Here is a 22,417-nt window from a genome sequence, read left to right on the forward strand (position 1 = left end):
TTGGAGCTCTTGAGAGGAGGGGAGAAGCAACCAGGAAAGTCTGAAGAAATAAAGCTAGCATCAAGATCAGATGCAAATACAACAGAAGCTTTGACCCCATCAGACACAACCCCCAAAGCCAACTCCCCACACTCAAATCATATCCAATGCGTATGACCCTATAGGACAGGGGAGAGCTGCCTCCATGGGATTCTGAATCACTATATGGAATATTATCTTTCTCCCATAGAGTGGCTGGTGATTTTAAACGGATGACCTTGCAGTTGGCAGTTCAATCTGTAACCATTGTCTGATAGAGACTTGTAAATAACAATGGCGGGCTGGCCCCAACCCGAGCCAAGCCCACCCCCTCCCCAGAAGTACGTGTAACAGAGAACAACTCTAAACCTACAGACTGGGGTGAGGGGCCGGCATATCATGCCCACATGGAAGCAAACCAAGAAGGAAAAAGAGACAGGAATGGTCGGTCTAGATCCCATATCAACACACCAAGCCCGAGATCAACGTCTAAGCATGGAGTTGCTAAGGCACAGAGAAAACTGGAGAACTGACAACAGCTCATGACATGTTGTCCCCTCACTGGAGCATCCTGCGACACAGGACAATACTAGGGACACACAGCAGAGAGGAAGTGCGGTCTGAACCCCCCAAAGCAGGCAAACCAAGAAGGGAACACAACAGATCAGTGATGGGAGCAAAGCCAAGCCACAAAGCCCCTAAAGAGTTCCCCCCTCCCCCCTCAACAGATTTCAGGCTAGGAGGGGCAGTTCCTGGAATTCCCCCAGGACCAATGAGGAGATAGTCAAAAAGGTCAGAGAACAGACATGGAAGCATGTCTGGTTTTGGTTTTTTGGGTTTTTTTGCTGTGGTTGTTGTTTGGTTTGCTTTTTTTTTTTTCCTTCTGTTTTGTTTTTGTCCCTCCTTCTTACTTCTCTCTCTCTCTTTTTGTCAACCATTTGTTTTCTATTTGTTTGGACTACGCCATTGTTGGTATGCCTACTTACACAGGAAAGGCATGGGTAGCAACCTCGAGGAGAAAACAACGGGACCAAAGACCCCAGCGGGACTTCGGGAGAGAAGGGGGCGGAGGAGAGATATGGTGGGCAAACAGCGCCATAGACAGGAGAACAACTGGGGAATAAAAAACAATAACGAGGAGGATATAGAGATCCTGGGAGTGCTGACACAAGAGCAATCTAGCTGAGAGGAAGTACTATGAGGCAGAAGTAGAGCGAGCATGATGGTGGGGCAGGAGGAAGGTAAAAGGAAACAGAGGAATGATCTAGGAAGCAAAGCTGTGGATAGCAGTGTGAGCATAGGGATGTCTGTATGTAATTACATTAGTACATAAAAATAGAAGTATTGGCATATATATATATATATATATATATATATATATATATATATGTATATATATCAATGCACTGAGTTAGTGGACAGACTTTGGGCCTCTGCTCATACCCTCCCTCAATACAAGAACACATTGTTCTAACACATTCGCAATCTAAGATGCTCACCCTCCCGACACAATTACTGAAGACAAAATGGGTGCATAAGCAAATGTGGTGAAGAAGGCAGGTGGTGCCTGGCTATTAAAAAATATAGTGTCTGAGGTCTTAAAGGCTTGAAGTGAAACAAGCAGCCATCTATGAAAGAAACAACAGGCCCACATGGAAGAAGCACACCAGTCTGTGTGAGCACGAGGTGTCATCAGTACCACGTAACAGACATTAGAAGATTTTCACTATGAATTGGGAAGTTAAAGACAAGGAAGGGAGAAATTCTAGAGCAATCTATGTGTTATGCATTAGATTTAGAAACATTAGCCTTAATTCACGTCTTGCTTACATAGATAAGAATGAACACTTATAGAAATGCATGTGTGCATAAATGCTAGTCTACACACTTGTCTTCTCAGCTGAAAGAGCCTAGAAGTGAGGATTCTTCACAAGCAACAAAAAGCACAATTTGAGCCCATGTTTTGTCCTAATAAAAATATTGAATAAAAGAGACCAAGGCTTCTTGGAAAAAGAACTGATCCTAGGATTGGGGCAAAATAAAATATGAGACTAGAGCATGCTATAGTAACTGAACGTAATAGCCTTGCCATCATGTAGAATGAATGCATTGGAAAATGGTTTGTTTAAGAAGCAATTTGCTTAAAATTTAGCAGCGTATCAACTGATCTCCCTCATCATCCATTTAAATTTATTCTAGTTTTTAATATTTTCTGATTCCTCTTCCATTGAGGATTTTTATCTATTTTACTTTTTTATTGTTTAATGTTTTTCTGGATCTGAAATCTAGGATAGATAAATGTATAGAGAAAGTCACTGGATTAATGGTTTCTAGTGGGTAGGGCAAGGGGATGTTGGAGGAAATAGGAAGCTAAGAATGATGAATGCAAAAATGGAGAAAATATCCTAAAACTGTAGTTATGATTTCTCAACTCTTCTGGATGTGATTGAACTATTGAATCGTAAGATGTATGAATTCTCTGCCAATAAAACAGTTTTGAAAAACCCTACTTTGTTGTCAGTACACTATAGGAAAACCACCACAACTTAAGCCAAACCCACAACCACTGAATTGAGTCTGATGCACAGTCACCTTATCTAGAGTTGCTGAGAGTGTATGTCTTTACTGGGGCACACAGTTCCATCTTTCTCATAAGAAGCGGATGTTGAGTTTGAACTTCTGACTTTGTGATTACAACCCAACTTCTAAGCAGTAGCACCAGGGCTCTCTATAGACACAGGCACCAACTAACTGTGCTATAAAATAAGGAAAGTTGTGTTGGCTTATAACTAACTAAAATTATAAATACCCATGAGTCTATATGAATATATATCAATTATAGTGTAATAACTAAATAGGGGAGGAGAGACAAATCTCCCTTTCAGAAGGATTTTAAATAATTATGTATCTATTCTGGTTTGGGGGAGAGTGACCATAAATCTTCATTCCCAAGTGCAGTTTGTGCATAGTGAATTCCTTCCAAAAAGCCCAGTATGAGGAGAAGAAAAATACAATAGAGCAAACCTGGCAACATGCCCTAAGCCAAGAAATCGAGGATTCTATCAACAGGGATAACCAGAGCTAAAGTGTGTGCTTTTATATGATGTGATGAAAATGGCCTTTCATCGCTGTGGTCTTCCTCTTCTCAACTCATAGCTTTAATCGAATTGTGAGAAGAACATCAGGCAAAGCTCAAACGCGGGGTATTCTACACAATACCTGCCTGACCAGCACTCCTCACAACTGTGAAGGTCATTAAACAAGAAAAGTCTGCAAACGTGTGCAAGCTCTGTGGCACCTAAGGAGATATGACAAGTTAATGCAGTTCGTATCTTTTATGGGATCCAGGAAGAGAAAGAGTGATTGGCTAAAAACTATGGAAAGCTTAGTGAAATATCAGTATTGAGCCCTTATGTGTAACGCATCATACCAATGTAAGACTTTAGTAATAAAGGAAAGTGGATTGGGAACATGTGATAATTCTCTGCATTTACAACTTCTCTATAAATCTGAAACTGTCCTAAAATCTTGTCTATTTCTTAAAATTATATATTTCCCTTCAGGAACTCCACAGCTTTTCACTTAGTCTCGATCCATGCTAGGATATTCTGGCATGCAATTTCCATGAGTATGTGGTTTTTTTTTCCTACCCCTAGGAATCAAAAGAAGAAACAAAATCTCCATCTCTGAAATCATGGGCATGTTTTCCTGGACCGCTATACTATGCACTAGGAGGAAGAGCTAAGCATGCTGCAGCATGAAATTCTTGAATGCCAGTGCAGCCTTGTCAAATGTCAGAGTCCTAGGGCTGGGGGAGGTCACTTTGCGTTGCCTCTCTTTCTTTAGCAAACGGCAGCATGACACACTCACATAGAGCCCGGGACTTCTTTAACCAATGTCACAGAGCCCGTTAATGGCAAAACTGAGAGGCCCATGTATTTCCAGTAGTTTCAAAGGGATGTTAGGGAGATCTTTAATAGAGGACCAATTTTAAAATGAAACAAAAATATTTCAGGTTTGGGAAGTAATTTGGAGAGAGTGCTGTGAGTCTATCCCTTCTGAATTTCAAGATCATCTGAAGAACAGATGTGCTGCATTGATCACTAATGACAAAAGACCTGCTGATCTGTGGGACTGTGGGAGGGGATAAAGAATATCATTCACAAAGAGAGAAAAGGTTAATAAAAATACAAGAAAGAAAAGATCAAAGTGGATACTCTTGATCTTAATCATAGAGTAGCTAAGTAGCTAAGACAAATGGAAGAAATGAAGTAGTCAAAGGGCTGAAAAGAAAATTTCAAAGGGCAACTCAAGAAGACAAAGTAAAATATTAGCATGAAATGTTCATAGTCCTGGAATTAGAGAAGCCAAAGGGAAGAACACTATCTTAAAACTAAAAGAACTCAAGAAAAAAAATCCAAGACACTAGTTGCAACATCAAAAGACTCAATGGAAAAGCTATCTATTGAGGGATGCAGGAAACATCAAAAGAAGATGGAAAAATAGATAGAGTCACTGCACCCAAAATAAATGGTTGACACTCCATTTCAAGATTCTTGAGCAAGAATCAAGGGTAATGAAGGAAGACTTGCAAGCTGCTCTGAAAGAATTAGCCACAGGATACAGCAATTGATGGGATACCAATTGAAATGTTTCAACAAGATGATGAAGCACTTACTTGCCTATGCAGATTTGGAAGACAGTGAGCTACTTGGCCAATTGACTGGAGGAGACCCATATTTTTACCTATTCCAAATAACAGTGACCACCTGAATGCTCAATTATAGAACAATATCATTGATATCTCATGCAAGTAAAATTATGCTGAAAATCACCCAAGAATGGTTGTAGTAGTACATTGACAGGTAGCTGCCAGAGGTTCAGGCAAGATTTGGAGGAGGTTGTGAAACAAGGGCTATCATTGCTGATGTCAGGTGGACCTTGGCTGAAAGCAGAGAATACCAGAAAGATGTCTACTTGTGTCTCACTTGACTATACCAAGATATTCTTGCCTATGCCAAGAATAGGAATTCCAGAAAACTTTATGGTGCTCACAAGGATCTTGTACATTAAGATTCAGTGGTGTGAACAGATTAAGGAAGTACTGCGTGGTCTAGAGTCAGAAAAGGTGTGTGACAGTGTTGTCTCCTCTCACTGTACTTATTCAAACTCTATGGGGAACTAATAATCAGAGAAGCTGAGCTATATGAAGAAGAATACGGTAGCAGGATTGGAGGAAGGCTTATAAACCTGAAATATGCAGATGACACAATCTTGCTTACTGGAAGTGAGGAGCACCGGTAGCAGTTGCAGACGGAGACCCAGGACTGCCGCCTATAGCATGGGGTATAGCTCAGTATAAAGAGGATCAAAGTCCTTACAACTGGACCAACAAGTAGCATCCTAATAAACGGAGAAAAGAACGAAGTTGTCATGGATTTTATCTTGCTTGGATCCACAGTCAATACTCATGAATGCAGCAGTCCGGCAGAGCAAAAGAGGTATTGCATTGTAGAAATATGCTACACAAGACCCCTTCAGAACCTTGAAAACAATGCTGTTACTCTGAGGGCTCAGGTGCTCCTGACCCCAGCCATGGTATTTTCAATCACTTCGTATGCATGTGAAAGTTGGATATTGAATAAGAAAGACAGACTAAGAATCCATGCATTTGAATTGTGGTGCTAGAGAAGGATATTGAAAATGCTTTGGGTAATCAAAAGGATAAACAAATGAGCAGAGTCTTCCTTAGAGGAAAGGGTGAAGAGATTTCACCTTGCGTACTGTGGACATGTTGTCAGGAGAGTCCCGTCCCTGGAGAAGGACATCATGTTTGGTAACATAGAGAGGCAGCAAAAAAGAAGGCCCTCAAGGTGATGGATTGACACAATGACTGCAACACGGCTTGACGCATAGGAACAATTATGAAGATGGCACAGGATCGGGCAGTGCTTCCTTCTGTTGTGCATCCGGTCACGATGGGTGAGAGCTGACGCAATGACATCTAATAACAACAACAAAGTAAGTCCAATTTATCAGTGTGAATAATAATAGCTCCAGACACTTTGCATATATGTGACAAATACTTACAGATTGGCAGATGCCCCTGGAGATAGGCCTGCTTAGAAAGCATGGCTGATCAAACTATTTTGTTTGCATCAATGCCAAGATATAACTATGAAGTAATGTAACCAGCTTTCAAATGTATGCTAGACATTAATTTCAATGGAGCACCACTTTTGAACCAACAAATGCAATGTGGGGTTTCTAATTTGGATGGTGCCATCCCAGATTGCAACCTACTGTGGAACCAAATCAAAGCAAACCCCCTGCAATCAATACTGACTGCAGTCAGTGGTCCATATTGATTCAAACGGCCCTGCCATAGGGTTTTCAAAGTTGCAAGTAATTATGGATGCAAGCTATCACATCTTTCTTCCAAGGGGTTGCTGGTGGATGTCAACTGCAGACCTTTGATTGGCAACACTGCTAGGATCCTTAGCATCAATCTGAAGATTCTATAAAGTAATTACAAGTATACATGCAATTGCGACAGAATCAAATGGTTCCCATTGGATCCGTTCAAATGACTCAGAATTGCTCTGCCCCCTCTGCTTCTTTCATCACTGTTTTAATCCAAGAGGAGCAATCAGAAATGTTCAGAGAATGTCTCATATAAGGGCAATGACAAACCCCTGGGCGACCTGCCTTTTAAGTTGCTCCTATGCGCCCTGGTGGTAGAGTGGTCATGCACTGGGCTTCAATCAACAAGCTCCTCAGTCCCAAACCACTAGCCATTTTTCCACTCTCATGAAGATTACAGTCTCAGAAACCTACAGGGGTAGCTCTACCCTGTTCTATAGGGTCACTGTGAATTGGATCCTACTGGATGGCAGTGAGTGTGGACCCCCAGGCATGTCTCCTATGACCTGAGAGAATATACCCCTAGCCAAAGTGGTGTAATGTTTGTCCCTTGCTCAGAAGCCCTAAAAGTTATGAGGTTTACAGGTACACTCCCTCTCTTCAAGGCAGTACATCAGATTTTGAATTGAGGGGATGAAGAGAAAATAAGTTAAAAAAATAAAATAAAATCTGAGCAATTCACACTATGCTTTTAATAGCATCTTTCCATTTGCCCTTGAATAACAATGCATTTTAATCCCTAAGAAGGAATTTATTTCTTTAAATATTTTCTACAAATAGAATTAGAGCTGCTTAAAAAAAAAAAGGAGACAAAAGAAAAAAAGAGGCAAATTCTGTTTTGACTCTTGGGAATCCCATATGTCTCCGAAAAGAACTACCCCATCGAGTCTTCTTGGTAGAGGTTTCACAGCAACAGCCTGCTGGCCTTTCTCCGTCGGTGCTGTTGGGCGGGTCAGTCTCAACTGCTGATCTTTTGGATGATGTTTTAGCATAAACCATTTTCATTACCCAAGGACCTTAAAAGATCTTTCTAAATATGTTGAAACATGTTGTAGTCTCAGAACATAGGTGACTTAAACCTTATATCTGGGATCTACTAATATACTAAAGGAAAATAATCCCAAATTGAATCTTCAAGTTGATTCCAACTCATAATGAACCAATTGGATTTCCAAGGCTATAAATCTCAATGGGAGCAGAAAGTCTCATCTTTCTCTCCAGGAGCAGATATGATATGAACTACTGTTCTGCATAGCACAACAATACCAGGGCTTCTCTTGAGAATAAAATACTAAGATCAAAATTTATATATGTAATAAAATATATAATATTATGTTCTCAATATAAATGTTTCACATACAAAAATAAGAGACAATGGCATTTGCTATGGAATTTCCTGGCTGTGTTAGTCTGGGTAGACTAAAGAAACAAATTCATAGACACATATATGTTTATAAAAAAGAGGTTTGTAGAAATGATGAATTGAATATTGAGAATACATCTCAGGTCAGTCCAAATCAAGTCCATAAATCTGATATTAGCCCATACATCCAATACCAATCTATAAAGTCCTCTTCTGACTCACAAAACACATGCAATGACACCAAATGCAGGAAAATCACAGGCCAGTGGATGGAAGGTCTTGTGGAGCCATTGGAGGTATAAAATTCTCAGTGCTGACAGGGGTCTTCACATGGCTCCTCCAGAAGTGTCTTGTCAATGGAAATGTCTCACAGGGAGTAAGGCAGTGTCCCACCTCCAGCAAGCTCTTTATCTCCTTAGTGTCTCCAAATGAGGTCATCGAGCTGGGACCTGATTGGCAGGCTAAACTCTACCCCTTCACTTGTAAGTCTCGAATTCTCAACAGATTATGTAACTCCCATACTGGCTTAGTGACACATACCACAACTACTTCTAAGAAAGAACAGAGTAGAAATCACTCATTTGAGACTTGGAGAATTTTTCTGCAAAGATTCTTGGAGATAATACTGTGAGGCCCTAGGTTACAATTTCTACAATATCCATTTGCTCATTATTAGCTTCCAATTATTAATACTTAAGCACTCATATTTTCAAAAGAGATAGTTCCTTCAGCCCTAGGTCTATCTGTAATATTTAAATTTCTTCTCACTGCCATTAGGTCCATACTGACTCATACTGGCCTTGTAGGGCAGGGCAGCACTGCCCATATGAGTTTCCGAGATTGTGACTGTAACTGTTTTCTTCCAAGGAGCAACCGGTGGTTTTGAACTGCTGATCTTGCAGTTAGCAGCCCAATCAATAAGCAATACAGCACCAGAGCTCCCTTTACATTTCTTAGAGTATATTAATGTTAAAATCTCAACCTTTATCTGATTCAATTTTCACATTGTTTCATTTTTTATTTCATGCCATCTCTGCTGGTTATGATTCCAAATTTGTAGTGGGCATGGCAAAACCTCAGGTTTCTTCTGTCTTGGAAATTTTGTGTTCTAAGATTTATGTACAATGCACCATACCCATGTAAGAGACTGGCCAATGGAGGTTTGTTCTTCTAGGATCTATTTAGCTTAAAGCATTATGGACTACATACAGAGGGACAAAATTACTTTCTAGAACATGCAATCACCTGGATAGCTTATAGTCAATCTGGGAATAAAAACTCATATGGTTGTTTAATAACAATTTGAATCATACTGCATTAAATAAAAAAGACCTACTGAAAAATAGTGCTGTAGACAAATGAGTGAGCTAAGCAATACTAACTTTCCAAAATGCAGATGAGAGTAGACTGAACATTTTATTCCTCTCAAAGACAATCTCTGACACAGAAAAATTCTGGCAGTTTTATTGGTCTAGGAAGCTACAGGGTGGCAGTAGGCCAAAGCAGGCCACCAGAAGCTTTCAACAACATTTTTCCAAGATCACCTTTGTTACTCTTGAATAATGAGCAGATGCATTGTCGTGATAAAAATGAAAATTCCTCACAACTTCTTTGGCTTTGTTCTCACCAGTACTGTCCAGTTCTTTAACAACCTTCATGATCATCCTGTCTTCAAGAAAGTCCAAAAGATTTTGGATTTTGGAATCACACACACACACAAACATAGTTGCCTTGACTTTTGTCTTCGTGCTTAGAAGTTAACTGACTCGTCATAGCCCCTAGCTTTTGGTGAACTCTCTTTTGAAGAGCCCTGCAAGTGTGAGGTAAGTGCGATGCTGAAAGAACTTGTCAATAGCCGTCTGCTGAGATCCCGGACACATGTTTGAATCTAACTTCTTTGGAATAAACTCATGCATGTATAAACTGAAACCTTAGCAGCAAAGCTTGGGGACTTATTCTAATATTTAAGGGGGTTTTCCCCCAAATGGAATTATTTTTCAAATCTATGAATTTTTTTAAACAAAACAACCTTATCACCTTCAAAGTTCTCTCCATTATACTGAATACATTTCTTAAATCTGTGATTCCATTCTTGGAAACATTTTTCAAACTCATCTGTTTGGATGTCTCATTTTTTTTCTTCACCTATTCTATATTGTCATGCTGTTTTGTTGTTTTGTTTTTGTTGTGTGTGTGTGTGTGTGTGTGTGTGCGTGCCAAAACTGGCACACTGAGATGGCTGGGTGAGCAGGTGCATTGTTGTGGTGGCAAAACCAGTCCCCTGTCTGCCACAAATCAGGCCTTTTTGTCACACACTGTTATGCAATCTTTCAGAACCTCTAAATAGAAAACTTGATTAACAGTCTGACCTGGTGAAACTAGTGCACCACTAGTGGACAATTTTGTCCATTCTGGAAGTTGACAGGAGTCCAGAATGAGGTTTGTCATCAAATGACATTTCACTTTTTTGAAATGAGAAAATCATTCATACACTTGAGTTTTTCCCACAGTACTGTCTTCTTAAGCTGTATTCAACATCACAAAAATTTCTGTGGCATCGTTTTGAGTAGAAAACAAAATTTCGTAGCCCTACTCTGTTCTCTTAAACTGGCCATCACAAAAAGCGACAGATGATCCCTTCAGGACCAGTGGTGAGAGTAGAGACACCCACCGGGAGGGTGAAGGGAGGGGGTGGTGGAAAGGGGGAACTGATTACAAGGATCTACATATAAGCTCCTCCCTGGGGGATGGACAACAGAAAAGTGGGTGAAGGGAGACATCAGACATTGTAAGAGATGACAAAATAATTAATAAATTATCAAGGGTCCATGAAGGAGCGGTGAGCGGGGAGGGAGAGGAAAAAATGAGGAGCTGATATCAGGGGCTAAAGTATAAAACAAATGTTTTGAAAATGATGATGGCAACAAATGTGCTTGAGACAATGGATGTATGTATGGATTATGATAAGAGTTGTACGAACCCCCAATAAAATGTTGGTTTGTTTTTTTTAAAAAAGTGAAGTTCAAGCAAAACTGCTTTTACAAAACTTCACTGTGACCAGAGATAATCTTCCCAGGTGGTGCCACTGAGTGCACTAACTTATCACCAGTTGCTTGATGCTCTTCTAGCGGGGGGGGAAAAAACACATACTTCAAAAGCTCCGCTCTGCCCGTGCAATTCTGTTTTTGTTTTGTCTTATTTTGACACCCTCTTGTACTTATACAAGGGGTCTTGAAAAGTTAACGAACAAGTTGATTTTCTCCTGATTCCATTTCCCACAACTTTTTGAGCTCCATTGTATAAACTTCATTGGTTTTTTTTTTCTCTAGAGACCCAGCACAGTTTAAGACATTGAATTACAAACAATAAAACCTAGAAAAATGTGTCCTGCAAAAGGCTATCTTCTCTATTTACCACCGTGTTTGCTCTCAGCCTCAATCCTCCGCATCTAGATGAAGAGCTGTGGCCTGAGCTTGGTGCCCACTGAGATCCTCAGATCAACCTCAACTCAGAGGATTTCCTCATTCCCCCCAGGATAAAGGCACAGTAGACAAAAATCACTCACCAAAGTTTCCTAGGAGTTCCTGAGTCTTCCAGACAGAAAGTAGAAGAATGCTAAGAATTAAATAAAAGAAGACAAATTCTGCTAACAGAAAGACCTACAAATTCTACCACAGGGACGACCTTCCAAACAGTAATCAAACTTCAGAAAATGATAATTTGGTCAGAGGCCTTAAAGCCACGTGTTAAAAATGGTAGTTGTGTAGTGAGATTGCTTGGTCCCTGGGTCACAAGCAGTGGCAGACAGTCTTCCTCCTGCAGGGATGCCTGAATTGAAGTAACACACACCGGCTCCTTTGGAAACTGTGAACCAAAGACATTTCAGTTCTGTTTGATTTCTCCTGAGTTCTCACAATTTAAATCTAGGTCAGTGAGTTAAGATCTTTGCTGAGACCCTTCGGTTTCCTGTCCCTGCCCACCTTGTCCAACCAAACACACACAAAAAGCAAAGGGGACAGTAATTCCTCCGGCCTTTGTAGGCAGAAGGAGGATTCCAGGCTGCGGTACTAACAAACAAACAAACTCCCTGCTGTGAAGTTGCTGTGGACTCCAGGAGCTCCTGCAGAACAGGGAAGAACATTCCCTGTGGATCTAGAAGACAAACTGTGTGGGAGCAGAAAGCATCACCTACAGGAGAAACATGTAAATCAGGAGCAGGGGCGCCTTAGCCCGAGAACCAGGTGTGAGAACTGAAACAGAAGGAGCCGGGCACCACAGTGGTTTAAGTGTTGGACTGGCGATCACAGAGTCAGTGCTTTGAATACATCAGTCATTTTTCAAGAGAAAATGACTTGCAAACCGTAGGAAAAACTACTTTGTCCAAAAGGTTGACTTGGAATTGACTCAAAGATCCTGGGTTAAGCTGCTGTCCTTTGGAATATTCTGACCTGGACCCCCCGCCTGGCTGCGGAGGCACATTGCCTGGTGCGTGTACGCCATAGTCCTGCATCTTTCCTCTTGGGCTTCCCTAGCCCTTATCTTTGGGGCACCTCCTGCTCTGGGGGGTGGGGGGTGGACCACCCCTGCAAGTAAACTGGCAACATATTGGCCCTAATAATGATTTGTTGTATAACATGGTTATCTCATGTTAGTTTGTTTTCCATTAATCAGTTCTAAACTCCCTCAAAGTCACTGAAATATTCTTTTAAAGCACTGTACTCCCCCACTTTCATTGTGACCTGATACACTGTGACTAACAATGGGTATGACATCAAGTTGTTCTGAGCCCTAGATGTTCTGCAAGACAGGTGGAACCTGGAGTAGCCAGAGCTCATAGGCTGGTCTCACCTGACTACATTCAATCTTTTAAATTTCCCCTAATGCACTGTGTAAACAATATCCTTTTCTAGTTATATAATGAACATGGTTTTATTAAGTTTGGCCTCTCCCTCCTGTAGCCCCACTGAGGGCCTTCTCTGGCTGTCATGCAGTTGTTTGGTTCAGAGGTGGAACACTCCACAGGGTTCCCTGTGGTCAGTTGTGGTCCACAGGATCCTGGCAGCCAGAGGCTTGCAGTTCACATGGGAAGTCTCCAGACTGCGCGGTGTGCCCTTTGAAGCCACAGCAAATGTTTTCCCAGCCAATCCTGGATCCCCTGTGCAGTGCTACCCTGGTGTTTTATGAATGATTGAGACCAGGCTCAAGTCTCTTTGGGTTTCTCCAAGAGATTCTGGTATGTGTGATGCTTGTTTTTATAAGACAGAGGAAGCATCATTTAAAAAGGACAACAGAGCTTGTCAAAAGACTTGCTTACAGGTTGACGAACATTGTAAGGCAATGAGAAGATTAGACTGTTCTGATTTCACAAACCTATAAAGTCCTCGAATCACCACCAAAGTCCAGGTCTCTTAAATGACAAATACTGGATTTAGCTTCACTAACCCCAAGACGCCCGAGGGTGTCGTGGCTACACGTCGGACTGCTAATCACAAGGTCAGCAGTTGGAAATCACCAGCTATTCTGAGAGAAAAGAGGAGGCTTTCAGTCCTCATAAAGGATTACAGTCTCAGAAACCCACGGCATCAATTCTACCCTGTCCTATGGGGTCACTGTGAGTTGGAATCGACTCGATGGCGGTACATGTCTGCGGTGTTTTTAAGTAAATAATGGGAACAGCTCCACCACGGCACTTCAGGATCTTGTACACGTCCCCCTCTCCCAACAAACGTCGTGGTGACACGTTTAGCTCTGAGAACAGATATCAAAATCCCTCCCCTCCCACATGACGGGCACCAAAGCAGTTTTTAAACATCTCCTAAGAATGAAGAACAATCTAAGAGATAAATAATGGATCGTTTGGATGAAAATGCTTAACTTTAGGAAATCCTAAAACAGCTTTCCTAAGAAGTTAGGGGATGTGAAACAAAATGATGGCGTAGAAGAGTTACTTGAGAAACTCTTACACAAATGTTAGAGAGTCAGCGAAAACTTCAACTGACGCCAGGCTGAACATGTTAACGTCCCCGACTCCCATCAGAGCTGATTATATGGATGATCACAACTTGGAGTTCGATTTAAAGAAGAAGAAAATACGTCAACACAAAGCTGGAGACCAAGACCCTCAATTGGACTTCAATTTGAATAAATCCTTCGTTGTCCTTAATTTGAATGGTTCCTTAGATTGGCTTCAAGAAGGAAAGCAAGGATTATTTTGAAAGTTATGTAAAGAAAATCAAGTCAATGTAGCACTTACCATCCAGATGAAAAGTCCCCAAATTGAGCGAGTCTTTTTGCAGTCTGGAGATGCACAACCTGACGATGCAAACATCTCCACTGAAACCTCAAGTGCTGCCTGAACGATGTGAAGTGCATGTAATTCGACTTTGCAAAAAGTAAAATAATTGTGGGTGGAATTTGCAGTTCCAGAAATAAACCCCCGAGTGTACGAAAAATGTCAGAAGTACATTCCAGGAGCACATTCCATGAGAATAAGGCCAAAGACGCGGAAAAAGGGAAAGAAATACACTCTTCTCTTCCTACTAGATTATCTATCCTGAGAAATGAAAGGCTAAGAAGGTCGGTTGGTTGTTCTGTTTCCTGAGAGAAAGCTCATGCAACAACAACCAAAAAAAACATGGTCACAATAGACAAAAACTGGTTGAAATACAGTTCAGAGAGACAGGTGCCAGCAAGTGAACACTGACTAATGGAGACCACATGGACAACAGAATGAAATGCTGCCCATCTTAAGTCATCCTCCTGCTCACCAGCACCTTCAAGTTCATGTTGAAGTGATTGTGACAATCAACTTCACCAAGGGTTTTCATCTAGATGAGTGCTAATCCCGGCACACTGGAGAAACAGATCCATAGAAACTCATGCATAAGAGAGAGTTTAATAGAAAGGGCAAGTGCACATCAAGAAAACATCCCAACCCAGGGCTGCCCAAGCCCACGAGTCCAACACTAACCCGTATGTCCAACACCAATCCACAAAGTCCTCCTCCATCTCACAAAACACACGCAATGATGCCGACTGCAGGAGGAAAGCTGAGTCAGTGAATGTGTAAGCATCTCAGCGCTGGCAGGGGTCTCCACATGGCTGCTCCAACACCCAGGGCTGCCTCAGGGTAGGTCCATGTGGCTTCTCCTTGGGGATTTCTTGCAGGAAGTGAACCTTGCCAGCTGAAGCAGGAACTGGGTAAGGCAGCTGCACCCTGGTCCGACTATAACAAAGCAAGAGACCCGAGAACTAGAAAGGCGAGGCTCACCAAGCCATTTATCCCTCCACCCTTCAATTAACCACACATGTGTTTATCAGCCAGGTTGGTACAATTAACTAACTACCTTAATGACCAAACGTGATGTCCTCTCCCAGTGATTGATTGATTTTTCCTGATGATGTATCCATAGTAAGTCAGAGAGTGCATTGTTGTGATCCATAAAGTGCCCTTCAGCCAGTTTTTGTCAATGTGTTGCTAGGCAGCTCTCTCTAGTCTGTTTGGTCCAAAAGTCCCCGTGGAACCTGCCCTGCATGGTGATGCCGCTACTGTTTGAAATGCTGACGGCAGAGTTTCTTGCCGTCACAGTCACACACAAGCCTACCACTGAAGAAGAATGAACAGACAGGTCAGATTAAAGTCCAGCCTTTATTCAAGGGATGAAGGGAGCCACAATCTATGGGAACAGGCATGAAGTACCAGCGATTCCTTAGATCATCAGCCCTATGGGGAAGAAGGCAGATTAAGCTGTCATGGCACTGAACCAATACCAAATTACTGCCATCAAGTAAGTGCCGACTGAAAGTGACACAATAGAGCAGGATCCAACTTCTCCTGTGAGTTTCTGAGATTGTTGAAAGGTTAGGGTCTCCTCCCGTCGTTCTGCTGAGGAGTGGATGGTGGTTTCGAGCTGCTGACCTTGCAATGAGTAACTCAACCCCTAAATACTACGCTACCGGGGCTCCTTCATTAGAGACCAGGCACCAGCGTGTCATGTCAGACTGAACTCAACCTCAGAGCTGACCGCTGGGTATCCGCAGCCGCAGCTGGACATCAGTGTCTCACTTAAGGAGTAAGTTTGACTGATTTCCCTCGAGTTCATTTGTTGTGCAATTGATACTACACTTGTTCAAATGGAGGTTTGATAGAATTCTAATTTTAAAATGGTGTTTCGTAAATATTAACAATCTTAGTGTCATTATTATTAACGCATTAATTCCATGCTATGGTAAACCTGGAGAATTAGACTTGTACCTCCTCTCCCTTCAAAGGAATCTGAAGATGTAAGAAGTATAATTAGTGCCTCCATGAAGGTGGCACTGAAGTGGGGACTCCTGTCTGCAGTTCCCTGTGAGGGGTGCTGGGATCTGCAGGGGGAAGGGGGAGCCATTGGGGGATTCAGACCTGGCTCTTGTCTGACAGCATCCTGGGGACCTTTTGGTGGTTTCCACAGAGACCCCTGAGCTGTGCTCACAACACATGTCCCTCTGGGTCTGCCTGCTCAGGAGATCTGTGCACCGTGAACCCCAAAGTTTCTGAGCACCGGCGATACACAGCCAGGGCTCCCTGGCTCTCCCTGAACCTGGAAATCCCCTGTGCCAGGCTTCTCTAGCCACCCACCCATGTTTCCCACTGCCCTTCATTTCCTGGTCCACCAACTAGCGTTCCCTGATCCCTTGAGCTACTCCCTCCCCAACCCCAGGACTCACCTGAGCCTGAGCACTACCCACTTGCAGATCTCACACCTGCTGGCAGCCTCCCTGGCTTCCAACACCAACCAGCTACCCATGCCTTCTGCGCATGCCAGCAGGCTACGTGCCTGTGCTACCCCTGGGCACCCCTGTGCTAGGAGGAGACTCAGATAAACTGTCCCTTTGGAGTATCACAAGGACATCTGCGTGGACTTTCTGGGGGTCCTGGATGCTGGATGCTGGAGACCGCTGTACCCAGCAGATCTGAACCCCAATTGAGATAATCCCATTACTGAGCCTCACAAGCCCCACTAACAGCAAGATGTAGCTGGACCCTCCAGGTAGATAGCCCCAGCGGTGCAGCTCAAACTGGCAGCATAGAGGGCTCCAGGGCGTTCCTGGCCTTAGACTTCTAGCATCTGAAACAGAAAGCACAGGGGTCCTGTCCTCAACTGAGGACTTAGAACTCAGCATGGTAAGCTTGCTCATGACCTTCCCCACCCCTGGTGAGGTAGCCAGAATGCATAGAGTCCCACCAGCCTTAGCCAAAGTGCCTTCAGATCAGAAGCGCCTCCTTCCTAGGGCACCAACTACAATAGCTGTATCCACCCTGGGACCTTAGGAAAGGAGCGGAAAATTGAGAGTTGTGCAACAGTTTACTATAAAGGGGCCTTCTGTTATAAATTCTAATCGTTGAAGAACAGCACTCTCCCTACATAAGCACAGGGTCAATAAGGGACTCTGGTATATTTCATATGCCCCGCATGTTTAGAGCCTGGTTCCCACACCTCAACAGGACCCTTCTCCTCTACTTACCGAGAAAAACATAGCATCCATATAGCCCTTTCACCAACTCACTAAAAATTAAAACATTTAGCAGGAAGGTTTCCTAAGACTAATATCCCTACTAAAACATACTATATCCTATTTCTCCGATACATCCAACCAATATGTCCTCATTATGTAGACACAACACCTTTTCCAGAAACTCTCTGAGCCTCCCCTCAGCTATAGAGTCAGCCCCTCCTCTCTTTAACTCACAGAAGCCGATGCTGCACTTCGTTCATCCACGCTGTGATGTAGACAAAGGCCAGCACCAGCAGCTACCACAAGACATCTAGAGAAACAAAAAGCAATGACAAGAAGCAAAGAACACTCCTAGATAAGCTAAAGTGTTGTCTGGCTTTCAGCAGGTTTCAGGTTCCAGATCTGGTCTACCTTCCCCTTTGGACCAGGGGTCATCTACAGAACGTTTCATCAAAATACTCAGGAATGTATAGCCAAGCGCCATCCATTTCTTCTACTCTGATCAGAAAAAGAGACAGTTAGTTTCAGAGGAAATTAGCCACACACTCCATATCTTTAACAGTAGATTTGCACAGGCAATTATTATAATTGCTGTCGATACATTGTATACCTGTAAAATACTGATATGACACAGGCGATAGATGTATTCACAACAACAACAAGAAAGATTTGGTGCTGACATTGCTTATGGGCAACTGAACAAAGTGAATTAAAATCAATAACAACTGAGGTTTTATTCTGGCACAAAATAAACTCCCAAAGGTTCACTATTGGAGCACAAACTCGAAGCCTAGTATTATTAGATTGAACATTATAGTAACACTGAGAGAATGAAATTGTTTTGAAACTCATGAGGCCATATGCTGGTGCATTCTGGAAGACACTGATGAGGAGAACAAGGAGAGCAGTACGTAGGATGAGTGTACTGTAGACATGGCTTACGAACAACAAGGTTACTTTCCCAATGTAATTCCCAGATTTAGAAAAACAACACCCATAATTGACTAAGGACTCATATCTATGGGCTTTTTTTTTCCTTAAAAAAATCAAATAATTAAAAAATATTGCAACACCTCCACCCCCACTACCATGATCCCATTTCTACCCTACACATCCTGATAGACCAGGATGTACACTGGTACCGATAGGAACTGGAAACACAGGGAATCCGGGTCGGACGATCCCTTCAGGACCAGTGGTGTGAGTGGTGATACCAGGAAGGTGGATGGAAGGTGGGGTAGACAGCGGGTACAGATTACAAGGATCTACATATAACCTCCTCCCTGGGGGATGGACAACAGGAAAGTGGATGAAGGGAGACATCGGGCAGTATAAGACAGGACAAAAATAACAATAATTTATAAGTTATCAAGGGTTCATGAGGGAGAGGGGAGTGGAGAGGGAGGGGGAAAATGAGGAGCAGATACCAAGGGCTCAAGCAGAAAGAAAATGTTTTGAGAATGAGGATGGCAACAAATGTACAAATGTGCTCGAGACAATGGATGTATGTATGGATTGTGATAAGAGTTGTACGAACCCCCAATAAAATTATTTTTTTCAAAAAGAACTAGAACTAAAAACAAGAAATTCTTTTCTTGTCTTACTAAAAATTCGGACTCACAGGAAGTGTATTTTAGTTGGGGCTAAAGGCACCAAACAAGTAAATCAGTAAGTAAACTTAGTCAATGATAAATGTTTCAGAAAACAAGTAATAAGGTAAAGGCAGTGATGGTATTCAGCAGTCTAATACTGGTTGGCAGAACTGGTAACTCATTTCTGGTTGAGTTTGGCAACTGGTTGTGAGGACAGCACTCGGGATCAGGGTTCTCTCTCAGGGGAGAGCTGTGCCGTGTGGCAATCACAAATCCACAGCCCACACTCTGAACATTTATCTGCACAACGGCGTATTTAAGCACTTATAGTACTGCTCATTCCATCCACAGCTTTAAGAAAATTAGACAGGACTATGCTTGCAATATTTATTTATGCACTTAATAAAACTCACTGTATTTTTGATGGAGTACTACAATTCTATCCCTTATCATTTGTACTTCAGTAAACTAACATGACTTCAAGAGTAAAGGTGCCAAACACCAGAAAACAGCATGTCATTTGTTTCTGCTTTGTGTCATGCCCCAAATTCCCACCAGAGATTATGAGTGACATGCAATTATGAAAGTGTTCAAAGAGCTAAATGTATGGTCAGAACAACTGCCGTAAGTTCAGCAGAAGCGGAAATGGGGTTTTCAAAGATAAACATAATATGTTCAGAGAGGAGAAGTCGTCTGTCTGTTTGTAGCACATCAAACACTAGGACTGTTGTCTAATTGGCCCACCTCTGAAGGAATGCGATTCTAATCCTCTGGTGAACAGAAGGTCAAGATAAATCACACAGCCAAGGACTGCTCAGAAGCAATATGGAATTATCTTAAGGAACAGGGTTTTTTTGTCAAGTATTATTTTTTTTTCAGGAATATATAATGCAATCTAGTTTGGGTACTTCTTTTATTGTTATTTAAGGATTATCTGTAAGAAATGACAAACTACCTTTTGCTATATCCATTTTTTATACTGACAACAGCTGTTAGGGCAGTTAACTGGGTGTGAAATTCTGAATCCCACCACTGACTGGGTAAAGGTAGACTGAGGCAAACAAAGAGAAGGGGGACAAATTCACATAAGAGGTAGTTGCTGCTTGTCACTGATGGCAAAAAAAGTGAGTTTCTTTACTCTTGTACCTTTAATTTCTCAGTAAGAAACCATGATTTTCAGACTGAAGTGAAGAAATACATTTTTATAAAATAAATGCAAGTCCAAGATTGGCAAGGTGATAATTAAACTACGCTTTGATTCTCTCTCTCAGTTCTCCTGAATTGAATATATGTCAGATGAAACATGCGCTCTCCTAAGCATGCTGGTAATGGGCCAACGTTAACGTGATGTAATCTGATAGCAATACATACAAAGCCCCACTGTGGCCGAGAGAAACAGCTGCACATGTCCAAGGGACGGCAGCACGCTCTGTTTTCATCGCTCTCATCACCAGAGCAGGTCACTGTAACATGTGAGTGATGAGAGACGAAGAGTAAGGATGAACACAGTAATGCTGCATGGCACTGTGGAGGAGGTGGGGAGGCAGATTTTAGCAAGCCAGCAATACTTTGTTAATGATATAGTAGTTTGCTTAGGTACGATGCTGTGCTTGCTTGGAAAGACTTGTCAAACTGAAGGAAGGGAAGGCCATTATCAGATTCCTTAGAAAAATCAATGGTCCAACTACAAGAAAGCCACACACAGGTCCCTTACAGGATTGTGAACAGTCCAGACAAACCCCACCCAGAGAGCATTGTTGGTTTCGAAGTCCTGACACTTTCCTCCTGTTATGTAACATTTTAAACACCATCAGGTAGCTTAGCCACCTCATGTGAAGAGCTTTAGAAGTTTAAATGTATTGACAACCAGTCTGAGCTAGTAATGAGATATGAATACCAGTAATAATTATATATTTGTAAGTATGAAGAGAAATATACCATGTAGATTTATAGTGCAGTCTTGATATCTAACTAATGTGTTCATTTTCAAAGAACCACAAAGTTTAGTACTGGGAATCATAACTTAAAAATGGTATGGAAACAGAACAGCTTCCATAGGACAATAAAGCCAGAGAAGCATGGAATTAACATTTAGTCTAAAGTGGAAAGCGCAATTGTTGTATTCAGTAATCTGAAAAATCTACCATAAAAGGGAGAATTCTGTGTTCTATGCAATATCAATGAGTTGACCTAAAAGAAATACATATTTAGTAATATGTAAAAATTACCTATTTAAGATTTTTCCCCAAAGTGAATGAGTTACCTTACAGTGAGTGTATAGGTTTTAATCAAACCTGATAGGGAGAGAACTTGAATAGAGAAAAATGTAATCCAAGTACACCAGTAGGGTCTTTTATATTTTGCTCACTCAGTGTAAACGGTGACCAAATTGATTTATTTTTTTTAATGTCATGTTCTTGACTGAGCATTTGGAGCCATGGGAGATTAGAGGGGAAAATGTAATGCAGTAATGCAGGGCAAAGTAAATCCAAGAAAAATCAATTCTATGTTTGCTGTGCTTTTCCTTGTATTTTCCCCCATTTACCATCATTGTAACTACTGCAGTTGTGCAATCTCCTTTTTAAACAACCTTTGGTACTTCTGTGTTTCTTATTCAGTATAATTGGGCATCCAGTTGTTCAAATGTTTCCAAAAATGAATTCATTCTCCAATCCAAGCTTTTAATTCAAATCAAATTTATTTTTCACCTTTCAAATTATTCCTCTCCAACAGGGCATCCTCTAGTCTTATCAAATGTGCTCTCGGTGAGCTACATGCTTAAGAGTCCTGATAAAGCAGTGTTAAGTGGTTAATTGTTAACCAAAAGGTAGATGATTTGAATCCAGTAGACTCTGTATTGGAGAAAACAATTGGTAAAAGACCCCTGTTAAAGATGAAAGCCTAAAGCACCCCGTGGATTTCCCAGGTCACTAGGATTCAAAATTGATTCAATGACACACAAAAGCAGCACATAGAGGAGAATGCTGATTAGTAAATATTTAGCAAATAATTGTTGAGTTATTCAATGGTAGAGTGTTCAATATAGTCTATAAGTACATATTAGAGTGGAATTAAAATGGAAGGCATCGATACATATTCAGTTCTATAAATAGAAAGGAGTTGTTTTCAACTTTATTTTGTACACTATTAGTTGGTACTCATTAAGGAAATTCACATGAAATCACTGTAGCAAATAATGGTTAAAGCCTCTATTTCTTCTGGTCTTCCAATCAATTAAGAAACATTCCTAAATGAATTTCATCTCATAGTAGCCCAATCGGACAGAGTAGAGCTGCCCCATCGGGTTTCTAAGACTATAATTGTTTCTATGGAAGTAGTCAGCACATCTTTCTCCCATTGAGCAATTGATGTCTTCAACAAAACACCAACATTGACCTTGGCTTTTGTAGCCCAGCAATTAAATATCATGCCACTAGGCTTCCTTCCAACCCAAAGTATAATCTGATCTCCCTGATTGAGGACAGGAGTTCATTTTTCACTTGCTCTGCTATTGAGTCCATGT

General features: G+C 41.6%; 1 long non-coding RNA gene across 1 annotated transcript in view; it reads right to left on the reverse strand.

Annotated features, from left to right (window-relative positions):
* The window catches only part of LOC142437302 (uncharacterized), a 30,737-nt gene extending 16,574 nt beyond the window's left edge, over positions 1 to 14,163 (reverse strand). The window contains exon 1 of the long non-coding RNA XR_012782193.1: positions 14,058 to 14,163. This is a non-coding gene — a long non-coding RNA (uncharacterized LOC142437302). The remainder of the gene's footprint in view (positions 1 to 14,057) is intronic.
* Positions 14,164 to 22,417: the final 8,254 nt, after the last annotated feature.

Source organism: Tenrec ecaudatus, chromosome 1 (assembly GCF_050624435.1).
Source record: "Tenrec ecaudatus isolate mTenEca1 chromosome 1, mTenEca1.hap1, whole genome shotgun sequence".
NCBI lineage: Eukaryota > Metazoa > Chordata > Mammalia > Afrosoricida > Tenrecidae > Tenrec > Tenrec ecaudatus.